General features: G+C 52.1%; 1 protein-coding gene across 8 annotated transcripts in view; it reads left to right on the plus strand.

Moving 5' to 3' along the window:
* The window catches only part of AGAP1 (ArfGAP with GTPase domain, ankyrin repeat and PH domain 1), a 517,580-nt gene that overhangs the window by 37,720 nt on the left and 455,205 nt on the right, over positions 1-24,655 (plus strand). For 2 of the 8 annotated variants that reach the window (XM_064587293.1, XM_064587294.1), the window contains exon 2: positions 1,293-1,434. The exons of the other annotated variants lie outside the window; for them this stretch is intronic. The gene's annotated coding sequence lies outside the window, so the exon portion shown is untranslated. The remainder of the gene's footprint in view (positions 1-1,292; positions 1,435-24,655) is intronic. 8 annotated transcript variants of the gene reach the window in all.

Here is a 24,655-nt window from a genome sequence, read left to right on the forward strand (position 1 = left end):
ATACCAGCCGCACTAAGTGGCTTCATGTCCGCTCTCCATTCATGTTTTCTGCAGCAGCTAATGGGCCCGGTGCGCTCATAATTGTTGCACATTCAAAATGCATGCTCAGTCTCCGCTTATGCCTTGCTTTTCAGCAAATTCAGAGAACAACTGTAAGGTCTAATCCATATTGTCATTTGTTGCAAAGAAAATAGGGTTAGAGGCTTATTTGGAGCCTTGGAGCGTTTTTGGTGGTGCAGATGGGTGTTACTGACATATAATGTAAAACCTCGAGTTCCCGAGGCAGGGGCAAGATCAGTTTTCGGCTGAGGTGTACTGCTCAGTGGTGATGTTGTTGAAGAAAAAGGTGCATCTTATATGGTTAGCATTATTTGGTCCCAGAGTCTGTTGGATTATATTCCGATTGTTGAGGATGTGCTCCCCCCCTCTTCCCGCCCAGGAGGATGCCTCAGCCATTGTGTGTGTGAGCGCTTACCTGCACCGTGTGCAGAGGATGGGGGTGCTCCTGAGCCCAGGGGCTGTGTTCTCTGGAACCTTTTCTGTGCACAGGTTTCATATGCCTTGTTGCCTTCTTGTCGGATGCACGGAGCGGGTTATCTATCACTGGAGGCCCCTCCACAGCAGGGGCCATCCCCACCTTTGGGTCCACCCTGAGCCATCTCAGGGCCTTCGTCCTCCTCTTAGGGCTCCCCTTCCCACCTTCTCCTCAGAGTTCAGTCCTCAAGAGTTCCCTCCTCTGGATGCCTTTTCCTTTTTGGGGGACATTTTTGAAGTGTGTCCTCCAGCGTAGGATTTAGTATTCTGGAGGAGGGCCTGCCTGGAATACGTGGGGAAGAATTGGATTACCCCAGGAAAACAATAAGAGGGAAGATGTTTTTTAAATTTATTTTTTAATTTAATTAATTGCTTTTAAAATTTTATTTATTTGAGAGAGAGAGAACGCGTGTGCGCAAGAACGAGGTGGGGAGGGGCGGAGGGAGAGGAAGAAGCAGACTCCTCACTGAGCACAGAGCCCAACGTCGGGCTCAATCCCAGGACCCTGAGATCGTGACCTGAGCTGAAATCAAGAGTCAGACGCTTAACTGACTGAGCCACCCAGGCGCCCCTTTTAAATTTATTAGTTGATTGTAGCATTTTAAGATCACTAAAATAAGTGGAAAACTATTACTATTACTTTATTATAGCACTTTAAACCATTTTTTTCCTGGTGGAAGGCAGAAACAAAACCTCGTGTTGTCTCATCATCCACTTTTCGAAGCACAAGTCTTAAATCGTTTATTTTTTGTTCGTAGCAAAGCATCACCTGTGTTTTTACATACAAAGTTCCGGACGCCGTAAGAGAGCGCAGCAAACTGGTGCGTGCACCTGCTTTCCATGACCGACAGTGGTGATCTCCGTGGGTCTGGAAGGACGCCTGCAGCAGTGCAGCCCTTGGTGTGTACACATCCGACTGCATCTAGTAGCTTACTCTGGGTGCACCTTCTCCTGGGATCAGGAGTGTTCCCTTCTGTGGCTGAACTTGATGATGCATTGAATTGCCAATGTGTAGGAGATGACATGAGGGGCACAGAGCAGGAACAGTGCTTTGGAAGCTTCTTCAGCTGTGCCAGGAGCTGATTTTAAGGGATTTTTACATTTAACCCCATGCTAACTCTTGAGATGTGGGGATGGGAGATGGATTTTGTCCCTCCCTGGGGCTACTTGTCGAGGGGCTCCTGGCCCAATTAGAATAAAAGACGCTGGTCTCTCCTGCCTCCCGTTCTTGGTCCCTTTTAGGGTGCCATGCTGCCATGAGTAGTTATTCTCATGTTACACCTACTTTTGTAGGTTTTCTCTCTACCCTCCTTCCCACGTTTTCCCCTGTCTCGTGGGAGGGAGGAGACCTGGATGTGAGGTGGCAGGGGTCGCTGCAGCAGCCCCCAGGGGCCTGCACTGGGGGGCAGAGGCGGTGGAGATAGGTCTCATCTTCACTTCTCCCTGAAGACACTCCTCATTCGTTTCTGAGGAGAGAAACTTAAAAGATGCTAGAGTGAGGGATTGCGTGGGGCCTTTGTGGGCAAATGTGTTAGTTTGGGGGCCCATGTTGGGGCAAGGAGAGATGGTGGATGTGGAAGGAGAATGAAGAGCCACTAGGGGAACGTAGATTTCCTCTCACCAGGGTTTTGGGTGTCGGGAACTTAGCCCCTTTTCAGCCCGGGGCAAGGAAGCAGCTAGTGCCTACATCTGGGGATCCACCTCGGATCTCCTGGGTCTCCATTCAGGCTGACAGGCCCTGGGGTGGGTCCTGCTTCCTCCCACAGCATCCTCGGGAGCCGGGTGGGCAGGGCGACTGGCACCTGTGGTGGGGGGGGCACTCTGGTTCTCATTGTAGTTCTTCTCTACATCTGTGTTGAGGAGAAAGTGTTATTTTTATTAAATTAGATCAAAAAGAAAAGAGCCTGGTTCTCAGGAAAGCAAATGATGTGTTTAAAGACACCAGAAAGCCTCTGCTTACTCTCCTGGGTGCGCTCTCTTTGGAGGGGAAGAGGAGACAGGAGAAAAATCTCTACAAAATCTTCTTACAGTGTCTAAGAGAGTAGACAACGAGCAAATCTGCGATGAATTAAAATGGGATGCAGAGACCATTATAAATGGATTAAAAATACAGGAGGAATTGGAGCATGCCCATAGAGACAGGGCATTTAGATCCTCGTCGTCCCAGGACTGGGACGACAAGTGAGGAGACGACTCCTGGTGGCCGCATAAACCTCATGGAGAAGTACACGACTTCTGGTATTTCGGGGGCATGGAATAAAAAAGTTGCAGACCTAGAGGGATGTTTGCAGCCTTTTTTTTTTTTTTTTTTTTTTAACCCAGCATGATTCTTGAACAAAGTCTAGATGGACACAGGTTTGAAGAAACATTTATTTAAAAAAGTAAAAGTAATCGATGCTGATGGATTTTTGTTGTTTTTTGTTTTTAAGGAGTATAAATACCAAAAGTAATTATAGTTAATTTTCTTTGGGATATTCTGGAAATTTTTTCATCCTATGTAAGCGTGTCTCTCTAACTCCAACAGTTGAGCACAGTTGTTGTAGCAGTGACTGTGGGACAGGGTCCTGCATTGGGTCAGTCTAGACTGACCTCATGCAAACATGAATGAACACAAAGTATGTCCGCTTGAGGGCTGATAACATGGACGCCTGCAGTCCCATCCAGTTGAAGAAACACACAGCCCCTTCTCCATTGACTGATCGTCCTCCCTCCTCCCCCAGTAACTGCTGTCCTCAGTATTCTCTTCATTGTTTCCTCTCATTCATTATAGTGTTACCATTTAATAGATACGTCCTAAAATAGCACATTGCTTGGTGTTGCCTGTTCTTGTAGGCTTTCCATAAACGTGATTTATGTGTGTGTGATGCTCTGACTTGCTTTTTTTTGGCTAACCATTATGTTTGTTCCCGAGTCGCGGTAGGACGGGCTGCTGTGGTTCCTTCAATCCAGCTCGGTCGTATAGTAGTCCATTTTGTGCATTAAACAGCATGACCGCCGCTGTGGCTCGTTCTTACTCTCTAATGGATGCACCGTTTTTTTTTTTCCTGCTGACGCGGGATGCTCTGCGGCATTTTAAATGGATAAAGGACCCAGATTGTGAACGATCATTCTGTCCCGGGGAGGGGTTCACTGTTCTCTGTGTAGCAGGGTGACTGCTCTTCAGGCTTCAACTGTTGGCAAGCTCTGCGTCTTTCACATTCATACATAACGAGTCTGCAGAGCAGGACCCGGGGAGTGGAGTGCAGTTCAAACAGTGGGGCCCTGTGGGCTGCTTGTCAGGGATCCCGAGGTCAGCTGTTTGAAGCCAGAGCGAGGGGACCCATCCTGAGCACAAGGGCCAGTGCCAGGCCTGGGTCGCGGCCTTGGCCTTCAGGGAGCCTTCCTTGTGTGGACACGTGGAGCAGAAGTGAGTCCGTAGATGAAAAGGAAGCAATCCATTACAGCTCATTTCCTCCTGCGGTTTCAGGCAGCTTCTCTGTCAGATCAGAAGAGACTATCAGTCCCCAGCCTCCACCACTGAAAAGTAAAATCTCGTCCTGTTTCACTGTTGAAAACAATCATACAACCCAGGAAAGACCCAGATCCTTAAATTCCCCTCCCCTACCTGATACTAACACATGAGTTCAATGTGTCCTTGCAAATTGTTAGAAGTGATTATAAAAACATGTATGTTTTACGTGAGATGATCTTAAAAAGAAAGTTGATTTTCTTTCAGGCTTTTAAAAATAACAGTTTGATGTATTTGCCTTATCTCCCTATGTCTGTAAATATGTATTTGATTTGTTTTACTGAACCATTGGAGGAGGCTTTGGGACACTTCAGCACCAGATACTGCCACCTGTGTGTCCTGAGAAATGAGGAAATAATGCTCCATAACTGCTGGCCAGGGAACATTAAGCCAGTACCACCCTCTACTTTGCTGGCTGTATTTACAGCTCCCAGTTGTCCCACGAATGGCCCTAGTGGCCTTTTTGAAAGTCTCTGAATTTTATTTTTACCTCTGGGAGCTGGACCACCAGAATAGGGGGCACCAAATTGCAGTTGGGATTTTGTCCTTCAGTTTTGGGATTTGGAGCTGTTCACCTCTTGGCTGGGGGCTGGCTTTTCTTTGGGACCTGATGGGTAAGTGGAGGCACTGTCATTCTCTGGGCATTGTCTGGCCCCTTCCCACGTGGAGTAAGCCAGTGGCAGGTCCCGGGGACAGTCTGGGCCCTGAGGAGGAGGGCTGGCTGTCACCACAGCTGAAGGGGCTCAGTGTCGCCTGCAGGTTCCGAGTGGGGAGGTGACTGAGCCGGGGTAATTACAGTGTAGCCATTCTGTAGGATATAAGGTATCTGCTTCATTGCTATTAAGTTTCCACTCTTGCAGAGCATGCTCAGTAGGAGATTGTTTAATCAGCCGGGCGTTTTGGCCCACATACCCTGTCCCTTTGCATCCCTTTGAATCTTAACCAGGGAATGAAGGGCCCTCAGAGTGTCTATGTGAGAAGCTGGAGGAAGATTGTTGGACTGAGCTTCAGGACAGGGGCTGTGGCTGCCTGGGGTCGTTTTCGGGGCCCCACGAAGGCCTGGAGATGTGCCCTGGGGTCTGACAGCTTGAAGGCAAGAGCAGCTCTGTCCCTCAGGGATCTTTGTGCCTGCTGGAGGTGAAGCCACACCCTGTCAGCTGGAAGCTTCTCCAGGGCTGGCGTGGCCCTGGGCTGCCCTCCTGTTGGTTTCCCTTTAAAGTTAACCCTTTGTTCTGTCCTTCAAGTCTGAAGTGCCTCCCTGGCTTTGCCTCCCCTGGGAGGCTTCCTGGAGCATCCCTGCTTGGAAAGGTCATTTTTCCTGCTTTAGAAACAAAGTATCTCTCTTAACTACCAGCCACCTCCAGAGGGTGCAGACCATGTTACAACAGAAGGCACGGAACATGGCCACCATGGGGGGAAGGCAGGGCCAGTCTCTGCTCCAGGATGGGTCTGGGTGCAGGACAGGTCTGGGTGCATCCCCACTCCTGACGCACCTCCTCCCTTGGATATTCCCTCCCCCACCCCCTCGCCCCCAGGGACATGGTTTCCTCATGGGTAGGGTCCCTTGGTACAATTTGACATCTTGTTTCCAAACAGATTGAGCAAGAGAAGATAGGGACTCCATTTTCTGTATCTTTTTTCTAGGAGTTTCTTGAGCACTTTTCAGTGGGATGGATGCTCCTGGGAAGAGAAAGAACTTTCCTGTGAAGGCAGAAAGTATTTTTCTAATCAGATTCTATTAGGCTCCTCTGGTTCCTTTTCCAGGTCCTGTTAATTCATTTTCCTGCTCGACACCCCTGACAGAGTAATCGCAGATGTGACCTCGGCCGGGAGCACCTGCAGTGAGCTCAGGCTTCCCCTCCTTTGCGGGAGCAGCAGGGGGACCTGGGTGGTGTGGGGGAGGAGCCGCGCTGAGCCGTCATCTGTGCTAGCAGGTGCACTTTGGGATAGCCAGTGGTGGTGTGTGCCCTCCGAACAACACGGGCTCAGGAAGAACATCACAGGACGGACGGATGTAAAATGACATCCACCCAGGGCTTGGCATCTACTGTTGCTTGCCGCCAGGGATGCGACAGTTGGTACATTTGCCTTCTGGCTCTGGTTATGGCCCGCCCTTGCATGCTGCCTGCCCTGTTGCTTCCCTTCCCCCGTTCAAGGAAGAGTGAATGCAAACTGACTGGGGGTGTCTTTTTATGAGGCTTCCCCTTGAGTGTGTTCAGTGCTTCCTGAACATTTGACCTTAGATGGCCATCTGCATGTGTGATGACTGATTGCTCAGATGTGGGTTCTGCTGGTTCCAGGAACGTGACGGGAGTGAGGGGCAGAGGTCTGCAGGCCAGCTGTCCGTGCGGTGGCCCATCAGGCATGGTAGCAGGACGGAGTGAGGCTGGCAGGGGACATAGGAAGCTGCAGTTCGCTTTTGTGAAGAATGGAACCCGATGGAGGTTTGTGCTACCCAGCAGTGCTTACCAGGTCCTGGGTTCTACAGGAACTGTTTCCCCTCTAGGTGGATCTGTGTGTAGTTTGTATTATGGAAGCTTAGAAGGAACGGCTGCTCTTTGGGGCTTGACCAGCCTGCAGGGGAGAGAAATGGGATCCTTCCCAGAGTCATTGTGGCTGGAACTAGGCTTTTGTTCACTGGAAGTCAAGCTCTCAAAGCGTGAAGGCAGAACACGTGAGCCCTTTCCCTGTGAGTTATGTCCTGTTGGCCACCAGGGTGGGACGGTGTGTGTGTGCCTGGCCCGGTGAAGGTGGGGGGGCCCGCTGAACCCCACCCCCATTAAGATGCCTAGAGCTCCTTATCACATGAAGCCCTCGCGTGCCGTAACTGTCAAACTTGAATTTCCAGTTGATTAAACGGGAAAATCTGTCTTCCTATTGGAAGGTCGACTTTAGAAACCTTCCGTGTCAGGTTTCAGAATTGCTCTGTTTCCTGTGGGTGAGACTGGTCCAGCCAGGATCACGTTACCTTTTTCTCGCCCTATATTCTGTGGATGGAAGTTCTTCATAGTTTAGTTTTTAAATTTTGGTTTGAGTTAAACTGTATTCTAATGAGACAAGCAGTCATTTCAACATACGGACGTATCTTTTGCATCCTATGGAGTCGAATCAGACCATTTCCTCTCTTCCCTGGGTCGTTGCCATTTTGTTGTGTAGATCACAGTCTGTTAGGGGGATTAGGATTCTGTGCTCTCAGCAATGTGGGCACTCCCAGAGCTGACTCCGGTGACCCACCGGGTTCTAAGGGCTCATTGATAACAGTGCTGTTGGTTAAGGTCATTTTGACTCTCTCTTCCTTCCCATGTCGAGAATAGCGTACATGTTCAAGAACAGCATCAGTGAACACAGCTTCATTCAACCACACAGCAAGTCTGAGCGTTTTGCTTTTGCGAGGAAGGGATGATGGTCGCAAGGCCGTGAGGTTCAGGAGAAACACTGCCTCCGTCCTGGTGATGGTGTTGCAGGGCCAGCGCAGGAAATCTGAGTGAGAGGTTTATTTAGAGGAAACTGGAGACAGAGTTGAAACCTGTCTGGGTCTCTTGCAATGCAGATAATGGAGCAGGGGCAATAGGAGATGGGGTTTTCTGCTCTCGGCACCTGGTCAGATTTAGTCAGACCCAGGCACTGTGTCCTGAAGCCAGTTGCTGCTGGAGACGGTGGGGTGTTGGGCTGTCGCGAGGGTGCGTCACTGTCGTTAGCTGCAGTTCGTCCCCTCCAACTGTCCTTGCGGATCCTGCTTGGGGAAAGCTCCAGGCCCCCCTAGGATGCTGGCCCTGATGGCTCCTGCAGTAATTCGCTCTTCTGCTGGCCCTGTTGGACATAGCTCTAGGATGGACAGAGCTGAGCTGTTCCTGCTCTGCTGGTGTTGAAAGCGCTGTGGCCGGGGACGAACCCCGTTACCTGCCAAAGCACCGAGCATTGGTTGGCACTGTGTCCTTGTTGGACACAGAGCATGGGAGAGGTGGGGCTTCTGCTGCAGGTGGGGCAGGCAGGGCCTGGGAGACACCTCCTGACCCTGGAGGACAGGGTGGGCTGCAGACAGCAGGTGTCCACCTGTCGACAGAGCAGGTCCCCTGTGAAGCTGCTGGTAGCCCCTTTATACCGGGCCTTCTCAGTGGGGGTGCACATCCGTTCTTGAGAGGGAAAAATCCCACTGCTGCAAGGGTTTGTGGCCCTTAAAGGCCACAGGACACAAACAGGTGTGCAGTCTATCTCTGCTGCCAAAGTTTCACAGGGGAGATGATCAGAAGAATTCTGAAAAGGCTTTTTAGGTTGGGAATTATGAGAAACAGGCTTAGAAACACTGCTTTATATTAAGTGTGGTTCTTACCTCCAGGCCTTTGTTCCTGGGGTCCTGTCTGCCTGGATGTCCACCCTCCACCCCAGGGTCTTGGCCGGACCCACCTCATTCTTGAAGATTCAGCACAGGCTTCAGTTTCTCTAGGTGGTGATTTCCACACTGGGCTGTAACAGTCTGTCTGTGACAGAGGGGTCAGACGGCAGAAATCCGGGGATGTGAGGACAGCTGTTTCCCATACCTCAGTTGACTTCTTGCCATCGTGTGTGAGTGTTGCTCTGAGCCAAGCTTGGGGCTGCAGGGAACGCTGAGGCTGAGTGCCCAGCAGGCCCCGTGGCCAGCCTGATGAGAGCCATCCTGCTTCTTTGGGCCTTGATTATCCTGTGAAATGGAAATGAGAAGCTTAAAAATCTTTTTTCAGGGTCAGAGGGGACAAGCAAAGTGGAGGCTGCAGTCTGGAAGTAGCCTCGTTTTCAGTTAGCCAGGTCAAACTCCTGGTGATGCCTGGCATCCTATCAGGAGAAGGAATAATGGTTCCAGAAGCATGCCTGGGATCTGCGCATCTGTCCCCGATCTCTGTCGGGAAACAGGGCTGGGGTCCTTCCAAGATGACTTTGGTTTCTGTCCAAGACTCAGGTTATTTAGCAGCTGATGGCGATGATGGGGTGGGAGTTTATGGGGAGATTGGAGGGCGATCCTTGGGGAGGAGGTGGGTGGTGGTGACAGTGATGGTTTGTCCTCCCCCCACCGGTCCTTGGCCCCCACCCCACGAGAGGGCCCTCATGGGGACCCGAACGGCGCCCTGCTGGCTGGAGACCTCTTCAGTGTGCTCCCCCTTGCCCAGAAGCTTGCTTCACCGGGTGCTCTTCAGCATCTTTGACAGAATGAGAAGGTTTTATTCAGATGCTGCTGTGAATCTTGAAACAGATTAAAGAAGGTTATGGAAAATCCTGCCAGTAGAAGGAAACCAAGCAGTTTTCGGAAGCAGAGTGAGAAGGTGGGCCCTCTGTACTCGTCAGCTCATGGTCCACATGCTGCTGCCACGTTAGCTGGGAGGCTGTGCAGGGGTGAACCACTGAAGGAAAAAGGACACCTCATCTCTAGGAGCCTTTCGCTGTCTCACAGAAACCATCCGTTTTTGGGATTGTGGTGTAAGATGACACCATGGAGGGGTGTTCTCTACCCTCTGGTGGAGAACAGAGAAGTGAGAGAAGCAACAGTCTTGGGAGTCAGACCCTACGTTGTCAGCCCCAGGGAGCTAGCTTAGCCATTTGGTTCCCACTGCCAAAGTTCCGTACTTTCGCTTGTGATTCTAGAAGACTTTAGAACTCTGAGCAAATCTTTGCCACATATCTGTTTTTTTCCTTCCCCAGTACTTGAATAAAACTCCAGAGAGTTAAATGCTGCTTTTATTGACTTCTTGAATGTTTTCCCAAACTCTTGGAAGCTCAAGAGAATGAGCTTGGACTCACTGTGAGCCTCCTAGTCCTGGTTCTGTGAATGTGGCTTTGCTGCTGGGAGCACGTATAACACAGGAAGAGAAACGAGTCCCTTTCTTCCAGCATTTTCCGTCAGCCACGCTAGGAAAACTAAATACAGATGAGTGAGACCACAGACTTGTGAGGCCAGATTATCAGCCTGGCACAAGCAGAACCCGTGGGTGCTGTGAAATCCATTAACACAAGATTAGCGAACCCCAGGAGCACATCCGATTGAAGGTGAGTGGGCCTTCGGTGTTCTTGTCTGCTGGGGTTCCCTTTGTCTGCGTTAGTATGATTTCTGGGTCCTGCCCCGCTCCCACCCCCCTTTGCTGGCTGTGTCTAGTGTGCCTGAGATTCAACACGGGGCTCGTTTGAAGCGATGCCATGGAGAATGTGTATCTTCCGTGTTCCATTTGGACAGGAGTCTGTTTCTCCTAGGAAATATTCAAATCCCTTTGATGCCAACCTCCTAGATAACCTCAGCTTGTGTGAGTCCTTTCAGCCGTGGGAATGGACTTGTTTCACATGATTCCTGTGAGAAGCTGAATTTGGTGGGTGTGGGGGTAAGCTTGGGAGTGGAGGCAACAGGCAGGCAGATGCTGTGTCCGTGCATCAAAAAGAAAAGACCCAGTAAAATTCTCCGCTGATCAGTAACAGCCTGTTCTTGAAACTAATATGGGAATGCACACACCAGCAACAGGTATGATGACTACCTGTTAGCCCAGGCCTTGGGGGAAGTTACCTCTTGTTGCCATTTTTGTCCAAATGTCATGAGAAATAGTTCTGTCCATTTCAGTGCAAGACAGAGTGATTGCTATAAGGTTCCTGCTAATTCTGGAGCAGAGAGCGAGGCCCAGTGCTCTGGGCACTGATTCGGTACTCAAGACAACCAACTTCTGTTTCCCTGGTAATCGTGGTGGCCTTGCCCTGGGTCCGGAGGCGCTCACCTGCTCCACATCCATGTTCCAGTCATGAGATTCCGGTGGTGAAACCCTGCAAGGTGGTGCTTAGTGGGCTCATCTCCTCGACTTGATTTCTCTCCCCTCTCCCGCAACTTACTTCCAGAAACACTGGGGTCTACAGAAGTGCAGAAGCTCCTCAGTTTGTAGCAAAGCCTGGTTTGTTCAGCTGGGAGGCTGGTTCTGGGCTTTATGCATATGAAAGTACACATATTTCACTCTCAGATTTCCAGGTGTTTGATTAGGGGTGCTCCACACCTGGGGTCAGCAAACTCCCTTAGGCCAAATCCAGCCCACCGCCCCTGTTTTTGTAAATACGGGTTTATGGAAACAGCCACACCCTTTTGTTTGTGCATTGCCTCTGGCAGCCTTTGCATCTGGCCCCCCTGCAGAAGTGCCTTGACCCCTGCCCTAGAGAGAAACTGTGGAGCTTGCAGTTCAGCTGTGATGCACTGCCTTCTGGGGCTTGCGCAGAGAGAACAGCCTCTAGGCATGTGGCGCTCACTCAGGTGACTGAGTATTGCACGGCTTCCCTGTTCCTCTGGCATTGTGTACCTCACGGTTCTTGGAGGAAGGGATGCTAAAGAAATGAAGTTCTCCAGACCTTTTGTATTTAAGGAATGGGGTCTGGCATTGGCTCCTGTAGGCAGTCAGGTGGGGAGGGCTGGAGAAGACCAAGACAGTTGGGGAAAATCAGTGAGTGCAGCCCGTCGGGAGGTCCATTTGCCACCCACCTCCGTCTGGAAGGACAGTGTCCAGGTTTGCAGACTGCACAGACTCAGGCTCGAGAACAGCTCTCGCTCCAGCCACTTGTTTGGAGAGCTGCTGTAGAGGTTTAGAGGAGATGCAGGGTATTCACCAGCCTGCACGAAATGCTCCTCATTCAGCCTCTATTTTTAGCTCTGCCAGCCTGTCTAGCTTTCCCCGTACGAGTTTGTCTGTTAATTTTCTGCATGCCTTGTGGGCAGCTTTTGTTGTCTTTAAATTATTATTTTTTTAAAGCCCTTTTCCACCATCTAATTTTTAAAAAAGCCTAATACTGTTTACGTTCTAGCATCTGGTGAATCATATCAACAGTATTGATATTTCTTTTTTTTTTAAGATTTTATTTATTTGACAGACAGCGAGAGAGGGAACACAAGCAGGGGGAGTGGTAGAGGGAGAAGCAGGCTCCCCGCCGAGCAGGGAGCCTGATGCGGGGCTCGATCCCAGGACCCTGGGACCGTGACCTGAGCTGAAGGCAGACGCTTGATGACTGAGCCACCCAGGCGCCCCAACAGTATTGATATTTCTGAGCACTCCTGTGAATCTATTTTATGAGTGCCCCGAGCAGTTTGTTTTATACAGAAGCCCCATTTAAGCCACTCAGAATTGTTAAATTCCAGAAACAAGGTAGCAAATATGGACAGCACCCTAGTAGCAGCTCACCATGTGATTGGAAGACCCCCATCCCCTGGGAGCCTGTTGGGCATGCAGGATGTGTGCCCGAGTCATAAGTGCCTTTGGATCCCCATGTGATTGATGGACACATTAGGGTTGAGAAGCTCCGGGCTGCCCCATTAATCCCTCCTCCTCCTGCTTTGTACGTGGTTCCCCCTGAGTGGAGGGAGTCAGGAAACGAAACGGTAGCGGCTCCGTCCTCTCCGGTCCGTGGTGCGGTACCACCGGTGCTGGAAGGCAAGCATTCCAGGCTGGCTCTGTAAGACGGGGGACCTTTGGGGGCCTGGGAACGGGCAGCTCATTCTCTGCTTGCGGCCGAGACCCGCCCTTCTGCTGAGCTGCCTCAGCAGAGGGATTCCTGACCGCCTCCTGGGCTGCCACCAGCCCTGGGGGGAGCGCCACCCACCCAGGAAAGCCTCTTGTCGAGCCGGGACGGACGTGTGCTCGGGCCACTTCTTGGAGCCTCTGTGCAGAGAGTGCTCTGTAGATACCTTAGGTGGTACATTTGTCGCAAGCTTAGTCCTCATAGTCACCTGGGTGTGGTGGCACTTGCCACTTGTTACCTCTTGTTAGTCAGCTTCTAGGCTCTTGTACTGTAGGCAGTGCTTGCTTGGGGTTTCCCTGTGCCGGGCTGGGCTCTGACAGTCCCCTAGCCCCCACTTGCCACGTCAGAGGGAGGGGTCCAGACAGCTGGAGTGAACGGGAAGGCCAGCGTTGCCTGGTGCAGGGCGACGAGAGGCTGTGGGTTTCTCAGGTGACCAGAGCTGACCCGTTCGGGCCTCCATGATGCAGGAGGATTGGCCCTCGGCTGTTGTGGACCCTCGTGGACTCAGCTCCCTCTTTCACGATCTGCTGTGTGTGAAATGACGAATGTCCTGTATGTGTCCTCATGGCATCGGTGAATTTTTAGGGGCATCTGGTGGGCTTGGTGCTTTAGTGACCTAGTACATGACCACAGCTGAGTAGATGTGGGAACAGAACTATGGATTTTCGGGAGTGCCGGCTGGGAGTGGGCAGGCAGGGCCTGGGCAGGGAGGGCCAGCATCGCACCCGCAGGCCCGCACGCTTCCAGCCTGTGCCTGTGGCCGGCCTTGCGAGTGGATGGTTGGCCCAAGGCTCTTAGTCCTCACAGTGTTCCAGTGTTCCAGGCAGCCCTGCTCAGTCAAGCCTTCTTGTTCCCACGTTCCTGCCTGAAGCCAGAGTCTCCTATGTGGTTCTCTCCCTGCTTTTCCCTTTGAGCCCTTTGTAAAATTGAAATCCTTTGCTGCCGGCGGCTTCTCACCAGTCATTCATCCTGCAGAGGTCAGCCGAGAGGGCGAAGGGGCTTCTCAGTTCATGATCGGGCTCTGCCTCTTGATCCCAGATGCCACTGACTGGGAGCTGCTGGGAATGCTGGTCCCCGCCGCCCCCCCCCCCCCCCCCCCCCGGCTCGGGAAGCCAGCTTACTGAGTGCTGCAGGCTCCCGAGTGAGAGCTGAGGATGGGCATGTTGGCCTCGGTGGTGCTGAGGGCTTGGCAGGACTCCTACCGTCTTCTGTCCTGCACCTGAGAAGTGGGACCTGTAACAGGATGCTGGAATGGGAGGGAGATCCTCGATCCTTCTTGTGGATCTAAAGAGTGAGCTCTTCGAGTCTGCTGATAAAACAGCTTTTCCTAAAACTGAGTGTATGTCAGAGGAAAGTGGCAGGCTTGGTGGGATCGGACACGGCCACTGGTGCTCCACCCACGGGGCAGGCACCATTGCGCCCCAGCGGCCACCCTCAGTGCAGGTGAGACCACCTGGGAAAGATCGGGCCCTGTCCTGGCCACTCTCTTTCAGGAGCCCTGTTTGCTTCTTTTCCTGCCTCCTTCTGGGAATGAAATTTCCAGGCCTCCCATCTCCCCAGTTGATTCGGAGCAGGTGAAGGGAGAGGAGCCAGAAAGCTTCTCAGGCCCCTTTGTGAGGCTGATTTTCTTGCCTAGGCACAGTCTTGGAGGGCATTTGCCAAGGATTTCTGAGTGGGGCACCTCTATAGAAAGGACAGACCCTGAGAGTTTTCTCTTGGGTTTGGCGGGGGGGGGGGGGGGGGGGCTCACGTCTGCTCTTCCCTTGACGAGTAGGTCCTGGAGGGAACAGGGAGGGTCCTCTGAGCAGGACTTGCAGAGGTATCATGCACCCCAGCACTTGGGGTAACGCAGAAAGCGGGGTGGCTGCCACCCTTCCTCCAGCCGTGGGTGCGTGCTTTGGGGAGGGAGGAGGAGCTCTCGTGCGCGGTTTCTCCTGGTTTATTCTACCGGCTTCTAAAAAGGTACAGGAAGTCTGCAAAGCTTCTTGGAGAATGTGGTATGGAGGTATGGCATAAATGGTTTAAATCTAGCCCCTGATACCCACTTGAGCAGGACTTTGGAGACGTGTGGCAGGGATGAGTTTGAGTACCGTCTGCGTGGCTGTTAACCTACCCTCTGGCCACATGGATCTGGAAGGCTCCGCTTAGATCACTTTAAGTTCTGCATGCTGCTGGCACTGAGAAACAGTTACTGCGGGGAGAAGAGAGAAGCTGGAGCCAAGAAATTTATCAAGGGACACTTTATAACTGGAAATAGTTTAGGAAACCAGGCTTGGAACGCTTCCCTGGTGTACTTATAATGCAAATGGGATTTCATTGTGTGTTTAATGCTTGCTGTTGTCGGAGGCCCTAAGACCAACGAAGTCACCTCCTCAAGTAGAGCCATTGGTTCTTTGGAGACCGTGCAGAACCCTGGGGAATGGACTTTCCGGAAAGTGTGGAATGCTTCCATCGCTCCTCCGTTCAGTTAGTCCTTCACTGTCCAGAGATGGCAGAGGAGCGGCCCGCATTTCCGGGGCAGTGGAGATGTGGGGTGGGAGCGCTCCTGCGTCTGCAGGGATCACCTGCTGGAGCTCTGGAGACAGGTGTGGCTGAGGTAGGCAGAGCTGCTGTGGATGCAGAGAGGCTCGGGCCCTGAGACGGGGGCAGAGGAGACAGGAGGGTTCGTGGAGGTGGGGGCAGTGGAGAGAGCAGTGTCTGCAGCCCAGGAAGCCGAGCTGCAGGATCACAGCTGCAGAATGCGGTGCCTGAAGTGATGGGCCACGAGCCAGCTTCTAGCTCTGCCGGGCAAGGAGGGCCTTTCTGTGGATCAGGGAGTACAGAGGGGCAGGGCCCACTTTGGTCCTGAGTGTGCACGTGCACACACAGTTTATATGGGTGTGAGTGTGACATCCCCCCAGATGTGTAGTTTCTCTGAGCCTCAGTTACATTCTGTCAGCAGGTAGCATTGATACTTGTCTCGCAGTGTTGTTAGGATTAGTTAGGAAGAACAGGTTCTAGAACGCTGGTACACGGTTAAGGACTTCGTGGATGATTACGGCTGTTGCAGTCACCACCACCGCCATCGTTGTTGTTGTCATCTTCGGTTTTAAAAGGACTGGCTGAGCCTTGGTGTGTGAGCACATCTCCCTGCTCTGTTTGGCAGTGACATTTGGTGGCAGTGGGATCTGTGTGTGAAATGGAGCCTGGCCCCTAGAGATGCCGGCTAAGGGTTTATGTCTGGAACCACAGTAGAACTCACCTCCCAGGGCTTTGGATTCGGAGTCCGCAGAGGGCAAGACCTCCGGCAGGTGTGCGTGGGGGCTGCAGGTGGAGGAGCCATCCAGGGCACCTGTAAGCATGTTTGATGTTCCTATGTGGATCTCCCTGTGCTCTGCAGTAGAAGCACCCTGAAACTGTCTCACCTGAGGTCACTTGATGTGAGAAAGAAGCTCAGCTTAGGGATCAGAGAGCTACCATCCATCCCGTAGTGTAACCCCACTTGCCCTGGGGGCCTGTTGTCGGAGGACAAAAAGGCTTTTCTGCGTGGACAAAAAGGCTTTTCTCTTGAGTCACCTCTGGCCAGGAATTCAGGGAAGCTTATTGGTAGTGAACATTCAGTCCAGTCCAGTCCTGCAGGAGACCTGCAGAGGGGCTCCAGGGAAAGTGATTTAAAAAGATAGAAAGGTGTACTGGAAGGTAGGCTTTGGGGAGGAGGAGGAGGGAGCCCATAAGACACTACATTAATCTGGCAGGTAATTAGGAACCCTGATCTTGAGCATCTCGTTTTAATTAGCATGGGTCTGCTTGTGTGTTTATGCCAAAGCAGAGTGTGGCCTGCTTAGAGGCTCCTCATGATTTGTTTGGGTTTCTTATGTGGGAAGTCTGCTTGCGACTGGGGCTCTTGATTACATCCCCTGGGGTGGGAGAGGGGCACTGTTTCGGGGGTGCCCAGAGAGCGCGTGGACCTTCCTGGTAAGAGAAGCAAACCAGGAGGACCAGGCTGCCCGGTCATAGCCCGATAACCAGAAGCTAACCTGGGCCTCCACTCCCCGTGCCTCTCAGGAGACCACCGGGGAGGCCTCCAGCTTCGGGGAGGGAGGAAAGAACGTTCTGTTGACACGCCTGTGGTTGGAGGTTCCCAGGGCCTCATAAAAGTCTCGATGCCATTTGGAACCATTTTTTGAGTTTGCCAAACAAACTTTCTTTCCAGCCAATAAAATTGTAGGGAGGCCCGGGGAGGTGGTTTCCCATGGTGTGAGCACTTGGTTTCTTAGCATTTTGGAACCCTGGGGCAGCCCTGGGAGAGCCCGGGCCCTGGTGCCCCTAGACAGAGCTTCCAGGGCTGTGTGATTCTTTTCTCAGATGGATCATTTCCTTAGGAATCTGGGTTAATGAGGAAAGTATGTTTCCTTAAAGGAGCCAGGGGCTTGCCTGCTCTGTAATATCACTCTTCTGTCTCTCCCGTCCCTCTCTGATGCATACTGCCTGCTGTCCTGCTCTGTGGGCCTCCCCACAGGCGTGTTGGGTCTGCTCAGCCGAGAATCATCAGTGACACAGTCCCGAGGATCGGCTTGCTGTCCACTTGTGCCCATCGGTCTGCATTTCCAGTCTGAGTAAAAGCAGTCCCCACTTGAGTGTCTGAAGCCTGGTCACACGCTTGGCGAGATGCTCGTGGTGTCCTGGGTCCGCTCAGCGGGTGTGCGCCTGTCAGGGCCGCACACTGTGCAGGTGTGTCCCGGGCCGGACGGGGGCTGGAGGGCTTGCCTCTGCAAGCGAGGGAGGTTTATGCAGCGTGCCCGCCGCCCCCTGCACCCGCAGCTGGACCGAAGGTGGGATAGTCGTGTTCAGGGGCCGGGCTGTGCACAAGCAAGTCTGTCCTGGGGTCTTTTCATCAGATTGCTTTTGGCAAGATAGGAGGAAGTGACCCAAATGTGTGAACTTCTGCTTCGATCTTGGCAGCCTCGCTCCTGAGTGCAGCCACAGTTGGCTGAAGTGCTGGGGGAAGAGACTGGGGGTCCCCAGCTATCTGAGTATCTGAGGTTCAAAGCCGCTTGGCAGGTGGCACGCCGGTTGTCTGAGGCTTGTGGCCAGGGGCCGACGCCACTGCAGTTTCGGTCAGGACACCGGACTGGTCAGATGATTGCTGGCCGTTGAGTATTTGGGCACTACCCTGTGGATGTACCACGTGCGTGAGGCCACGGAGACTGAAAAGCAGACCTCCCAGGCCTGCCTGCCTCTGTCCTCCAGTTTGGTTGTGGGCAAAGTGGGAGCTGCTGCTGGGAGAGGGAGAGGGAGAGGGAGGAGCTGTGAGGGAGAGTGCGTGAGGGCCTGCAGCTTCGCCCCGAGAGGAGAGACGGGACTGAGACTGCAGTGTGCATGGTGAGGGGAGCCCGCCCCGGGGCCGCACCTGTCCCCTGCTTTTGGCTGGCAGAGCTGCTGCCCGTTCCTCAGAGCCGCCGACTGTGAGGTTGGTGTCGCGAGGAGCTCCTGTGATGTCCACGGTCCCTTTGTCCTTTGCCTTCTGCATTTGAGGACTCAGCTGTTGCTCCAGGGGCCCCAGATGAGATGGGAGGGGTGCTGCCACCACAGCCCAAGCCAGGCGGGGCCCAGCCACTCACACCTGGGCCTTGCGGGTTGGGCCGTGGCTCAGGTGGCAACTCCAGGCCCTCCTGTGGATGGGTGCGTGGGAGTCTGGGGTGACATAACTCCAGGAAGGGCTTCAGTAGAGAGGCCACGGACGCCAAAACCTGCGCCTTTTCCCTGCGCAGACTGCCCCTGGGTGCCTGGGCCCTGAGTGACCCCTGCCTGGGGAGGGAGGAGTGTAGAGCCTTCTCCACAGTTCAGTGGGAGGGGGCTTTGTTCTTAATGCTGCTGTGTCCCCCCCCTCCATGTGTGCAGATGTATGTTTAAATAAAGTAATACATATAAATTAATACGACCAAGGTACACTAATTGACCCAACTGCCTTAGAAAGTGCAGTAAGCTGAATATTACCATTTTCTCTGCCAGGCCACAAGACCATGACTCTAGAAACCGATTTTGGTCGTGCCATTGAGCCGTGGCTAGGCCTAGACGTGAAAGTGAGACCGGCCTCACTGTGTACTTGCCCTGTGCAGATGTGCGCTTACCCCCGTGTGAGTGTGTTTCTGGAAGTTTGTTTTGGCTAAATTCCTGATACAAGCTTGTGTGGTTCTCTGCTTTCCCACTGGGAATGTAGAAGTCAGATTTGAACCGAGGTGTGTATTAGTTTGGGTCCGACGACCCTGAGCATCCAGCAGGCTCTGCATGGCCGCCGGCTTTCTGGAGAAGAGACATGGAGGCAAGAAGGGGGCGGTCCTGGGTTTCCCAGCTGCCAGGGCCCTGGTGGGAAGGACTCCCTGCCAGCCGGTCTGCTTCCTGCTGGCTTTCAGAGCGGAGCCCATCGGGCGCGGTGCCCAGGGGTGCCTGGCCGGGAGCGGGGCCTGTGAGAGGCCCATGGCACCTGAGCCGCCTGCCACGGGGCCCCCCAGGCTCCCCCAGGCCCCGACTCCTTCCTTGCGGTTCACAAACGCCTTTTCCTCTGGGAAGCTGTCCTTCAACGTGGTGATTTTCTTGGGCTGCAAAGCCTACTGTGGCAAGGCCCGTGATAGGGCTCCTAGAGCTCCTTTGATTCGGTGAAAGGAATGGAATCTGATCTCATTCCAGAGACTCTGGCTTTGGGGAACTAATGAAAGTGAGAACCAACAAGTGATGGAGACGGTGGTGGGGTCCGTGAACCCTTGTCGGCCTTTTCTCTGTGCCAGGAGCGCTAGGGGCTCCACCTGAAGGGGCCCACGACTCCCCCACGCCGGCATGTTCCCTGCTGTCCAGAGGAAGAAACCGAGGCGCAGAGGCTTCTCAGACTCACCCAGGACCACAGTTCAGTTAGGGAGACTGCAGGGCACAGCCCCAGCCGGTCCCCAGAGCAGCTCTGAGGCCTGCGCCGGCCTGAGTGCGCCACCATGTGCGTGCGTGTTGGGGCTGGGGTGTGGACCTGCTCGCTTCTGCTCCGTCTCAGAGCGCTTGTGGGTTGCAGTTAACCGTCGATGCCACGGTGAGATTTGAGGTCTGCATCGGGGCTTCCGTGGGCTCTTCCTCGTGTGAGTGAGCTTTCGGTCGTGAGCAGGTGAGCTCACCTGTCCGTAAGGTGATGGACGGGGCTCTGCTGTGGAGGCTGACCTGCCGGGCCTAGTCCCCACATCACCCGTCTGTCAGTCCGTGGGCTCAGTGCTCATGAGCCTGTAAGTGGGAGGAGAACGGGACACAGCAGCTGCCTGGTGGAGGGACGGGGCCTTCCCTACACACATAGGGTGTGGCTCTGTCCGTGGAGGGCACGCAGGAAATGTGCACAGTTGTGGTTGGTTATTCAGGTCCCTGGAGGCCGTGGGGCCTGTGTATGTGTGTGTCTGTGTGTGTCTGAGCCTGTGTGTGTGCGTGAGTCTGTGTGTGTGAGCCTGTGTGTGTGTGTGTGAGAGCCTGGGTGTGCCTGTGGAGCGATGCCCCCAGGAGGTGAGCCCCCCTCCCCCCCTGCTGTCGCCTCCTCTCAGTGGGAAGCACGGCACTTTTTTGTACAGGGGCTCTTTCAGACACACGTTGCCTTATTCCCCCATTTCATGACTTCTTCCTGATTTAATTCTGTGTTGTCTTCATTGCATATCTGTATCAAATGACTTTAGCCACTACTTTTCTCCTTATTTTAAACCACTTTTTCTCCCGGGAAATCCTTTCTATTACCTCTTCCTTGTTAACCACGAAAGCATGTCTGCTGTTTGTCTCTGACAGGTTTTTGTTCTCTGTGGGCCTCTGTGTGTCTCTGCCTCAGTTTCCCTCTCCTGGTACTTCCAATGCATGTGACAGATTCTAGGAATGAAGTATGCCCCGGAAAATCATACGTGTTGAAATCCAGCCTCTCAAGCCTTTGAAACTACTCAGAGCCTTCTAGAATGTTCTGATGTCTCTATCAACTTCCTTTCTCTTTCTGCTCTAACCCAGCTACCCTTCAGCCTTTGCCTCGAGGAGAAATAAGAGCACCCCGGAGATTCCAGCCCACTTTCCCTCACACTGAGTTCCAGGAAGTCTCAGCTGGTTTTCCCACAGGAACAATGTGATGATGGGATCAGGGCTGCATTCCTCATAGAGGACGCAGCCTTGGAAGGTTTGATTGGAAAGATGCAACAACTTTGAACCGCTGTAATTTATAATAATACAGTTACACTCTCGGCCATAAATATACTGTTACAAATTGATTTCTTGAGGAGCCCCAAGGTGCTGTGGGTAGAAGTCGAGCGTGTATACAGATGGGCTCCGGGAAATCATTACTGTAGCCTCAGGTGGGTCTGTTTGTAATTAGAAAAAAGTTTATTACACATTTCATTGAGGTTTCTCATAATTATTTGCCGGCTTAGAATTCACGAGAATACGATTATGGGGGTGTTGTGAGTGTCCTAAGACCATCTGAAAGGTGTCCAGGGAAGGTGAGCACTAGTGTCTTATTTTGCATCTTTTTTTTTTTTTTTTTTAAGATTTTTGTTTATTTTTTAGAGAGCGAGTGAGAGAGAAACAGCATGAGAGGGGAGAGGGTCAGAGGGAGAAGCAGGCTCCCCGCTGAGCCAGGAGCCCAATGTGGGACTCGATCCCAGGACCCCGGGACCATGACCCGAGCCGAAGGCAGACGCTTAACCATCTGAGCCACCCAGGCGCCCCTTATTTTGCATCTTGATGTGCTTCTCTGAGGCCCCAAATGCGGGCCTTGCAGTGAGCCTGACCTTGGACCACTGTGCGCGTGCTTGCCTTGTGCTGGGGGCTTGCTGAGGATGGTGGGAGTGCCTCTCATTCTAAGTACTACCCTCTGAGAAGATTTTAAATCAGGTTTTCATTATAAGAGTAATGTGGACTCACTGCAGAGAAAACTAGGTAACATAGAAGATGGAACAGTGAAGGATAGCCCTCATCTCGATCCCCAGAGAGAACCAGTGTGATGTTTCTTGAAGATTGTTCCACGAATTTTCTGTGCCCATGGAATTCAGTGTATAATTTTTTAAAAATAACAGTTTTATTGAAATATAATTTGCATACCGTAAAATCGGGCCCTTTAAAGTGTACAGTTCAGCAGTTGTTAGTATATTCACAAGGTTGTGTATATTCACAGAGAGTTTCAACACCACTATCTAATTCCAGATCATTTGGTCACCCCAAAGAGCGCTCTGTACCCATTAGGAGACATTCAATTTCTCCATCCTCCCAGGCCCTGGCAACCTTTAATTTCTGTCTCTGTGGATTTGCTTATTCTGGACATTTTGTATACATAGAATAATAGAACATGTGGTCTTTTGTGGCTGGCTTCTTTCACTTAGCAACATGCTTTCAAGGTTCATCCATGTTAGTCCCTTTTTAAGACCGAATTCACGTAGAGAGAGAGAGAGTGGGGGAGAAGGGTGGGGGGAGTTCACTTTTGTTAAAACATTCATTCATGGGTGGACACTGGGTTGTTTCCACATTTTGACTGTTGTGAATCTGTTCTCACATAGAAGGGTTCACATTTCTCTACATCCTTGCTAATACTTGTTTTTTATCTGTCTTTTTGATTATAGCTGTCTTAGTAGGTGTGAAGTGGTATCTCATTGTGGGTTTGATTTTCATTTCCCTAATGCTTAGTGGTGTTGAGCATTTTTTATGTATTTAGTGGCTATTTGCCTGTTCACATCTTTTGCCCATATTTTAATTGGGCTATTTGTCTTTTTATTGAGTTGTAAGTTCTTTGTATATTCTGGATTACAAGACTCTTAGAAGATAATATGATTTGCAAATATATTCTCCCATTCCAGGCTTTTCTTCTCATCTGGTGTACAAAAGTGTTTAAGGAAGTCCAGTTTACCAATTTTTTATTTGGTTGTGTGGGCTTTGGTGTCCTGTTTAAGAAATCACTGCCTAATCTAAGGTCATGAAGAGTTACTCTTATGTTTTCTTGTAAGCCTCTCCTGGTTACACATAGGTCTTCAATCTGTTTGAGTTAGTTTTTGTGTATGGTGTGAGATGTAGGGGTAATTCTTCACGTTTTCTCTTCCCAGTGTGTTTGGACGTCCCTCCACATCGGTGTGTTCACATCTCTTTCTTTCTCGAGGGACCTGTGTCGTTCCCTGTGTGGCTGTGCCGTCCCTTGTTTACCTAGACTTCTGTTCAGTGCTGCTCCGCTAGGCATCCTCCCCGTTTTCCCTAGTTGTAAGCAGTGCTGTAGGGACCATCCTTGAGCATAGGTTGAAATGCATTTTTATTTCTTTATTATTTTTTTAAAAAGATCTATTCATTAGAGAGAGCACAGTGGGGAAGGGCAGGGGGAGAGGGAGAGAGAGAATCCCAAGCAGATTCCCCACTGAGCTTGGAGACCCATGTGGGGCTTGATCCCACGACCCCAAGATTACGACCCGAGCCAAAACCAAGAGTCGGACGCTTAACCGACTGCGCCACCCCAGGCGCCCCTGAAATGCATTTTTATTTTTATTTATTTATTTATTTATTTTTAAAGATTTTATTTATTTGAGAGAGAGAGGGTGAGAGACAGAGAGCACGAGAGGGGAGAGGATCAGAGGGAGAAGCAGACCCCCTGCTGAGCAGGGAGCCCGATGTGGGACTCGATCCAGGGACTCCAGGATCATGACCTGAGCTGAAGGCAGTCGCTTAACCAACTGAGCCACCCAGGCGCCCTGAAATGCATTTTTAAACATAAGGGTTCATCGACCTCACTTTTCACTATTGTGGTAGGCAAAATAATGACCTCCAAAGATGTCCATGCCCTAATCCCCAGAACCTGGGATTATGTTACATCGTATGGCACAAGGGACTTTGGAGGTGTGATTATGGTTAAGAACCTTGAGTTGGGGGGTTATCCTGGATTATCTCGTGGGTCCAGTATCATCACAAGGGTCCTTAAATGTAGAAGAGGAGAATCTGAGAGAGACAGACATAACTTCGGAAGAATGATCACGGATGTGATGCTGCTGGCTTTGATGCTGAAGAAGGGGCTACGAGCCAAAGAGTACGTGTGGCCTCTAAAAGCTGTTGGGAAAGGCAAGGAGTGGATTGTCCCCTGGAGCCTTCAGAAGGGAATGCAGCCCCTCCACACCCATGGCGGACTTCTGACCTCCAGAACCGTAAGATCGTTAAGTTGTTGTTTTAAGCCACTGAGTTTAGGAGCATTTGGAAATGAACACACCTGGCTTTTCAGGTGCTTTAGACTTCAGGTGTTACATTCTCTACTAGAGCAGGCGATGCTCCTGGGAGTGTCAGGTCGCTGCTAGGCACTCTGCCCTCTATCCGAATCCTCGTGTTCTGCTGAGAGGTCATTACAAACGGCTGACCACACTGTCCGTGCAGACTGGGGCCCGAGTGTCCATGGAAGTGCGCATGCTGCCGCCTTGACGTCCGAGCCACGTGGAGGAGGCCTGCGGGAGGAAGGTGGCGTGCCGGTTAAGAGTGTGCTGAGACCGGAGCCGCGGCGCGCCTGCGTCTGTGTTTAGAGCCATCGCCTTGTGGTGGCTTTGCTGGTCTTGCCGTGGGGCCGCCTCCGCGAGTCTGTTTTCTTTGCATGAGCGTAGAATTTCAGCCTCATCGTGGGCCACAGGGGCCTCAGTGGGCTGGCCGTGGACCCAGCCACCGTGTCCAGTGCTGTGTGTCCTGAATTCTAAACCACCAATAAACGAGTAACCTTTAGAAACCGTGCAGTTGGAGGGCTGCCCGGGTTCGTGGGGGAGGACGGGGAGGGTTTACAGAGCCCTTCTGCTGCTTTGGGGGCCGGGGAGGGGGGGCGGTGGCACCTAGAGAGTTTCCCTAACATGCTGGAATTTTCCTGAGTCCCTCCCAGTTGGTTCAGTTGTGTAACCAGGGGCCTCATTTACCTGTGCTTCCTCTGGCTGCTAACCTGGGGTGGGGGGTAATGCTGGGGGACCGGGGCTTGGACGGGCCTGCCCGGCCCCACTCTGGTGATGGGCCGACCTCGTCATGGCCCCAGGCCAGTCTTCTTGAGGCCCCAGCCATCTGCCTCTGTGGTGGGGATGTTGAGAGGATTAAGTAGCTAATTCAGTATTTGGAAAAAATATCTGAGTTTAAATAGAGGCT

The sequence above is a fragment of the Mirounga angustirostris genome, unplaced genomic scaffold, assembly GCF_029215605.1.
Source record: "Mirounga angustirostris isolate CCGP_5_RB_7025 unplaced genomic scaffold, mMirAng1.0.hap1 SCAF_3, whole genome shotgun sequence".
NCBI lineage: Eukaryota > Metazoa > Chordata > Mammalia > Carnivora > Phocidae > Mirounga > Mirounga angustirostris.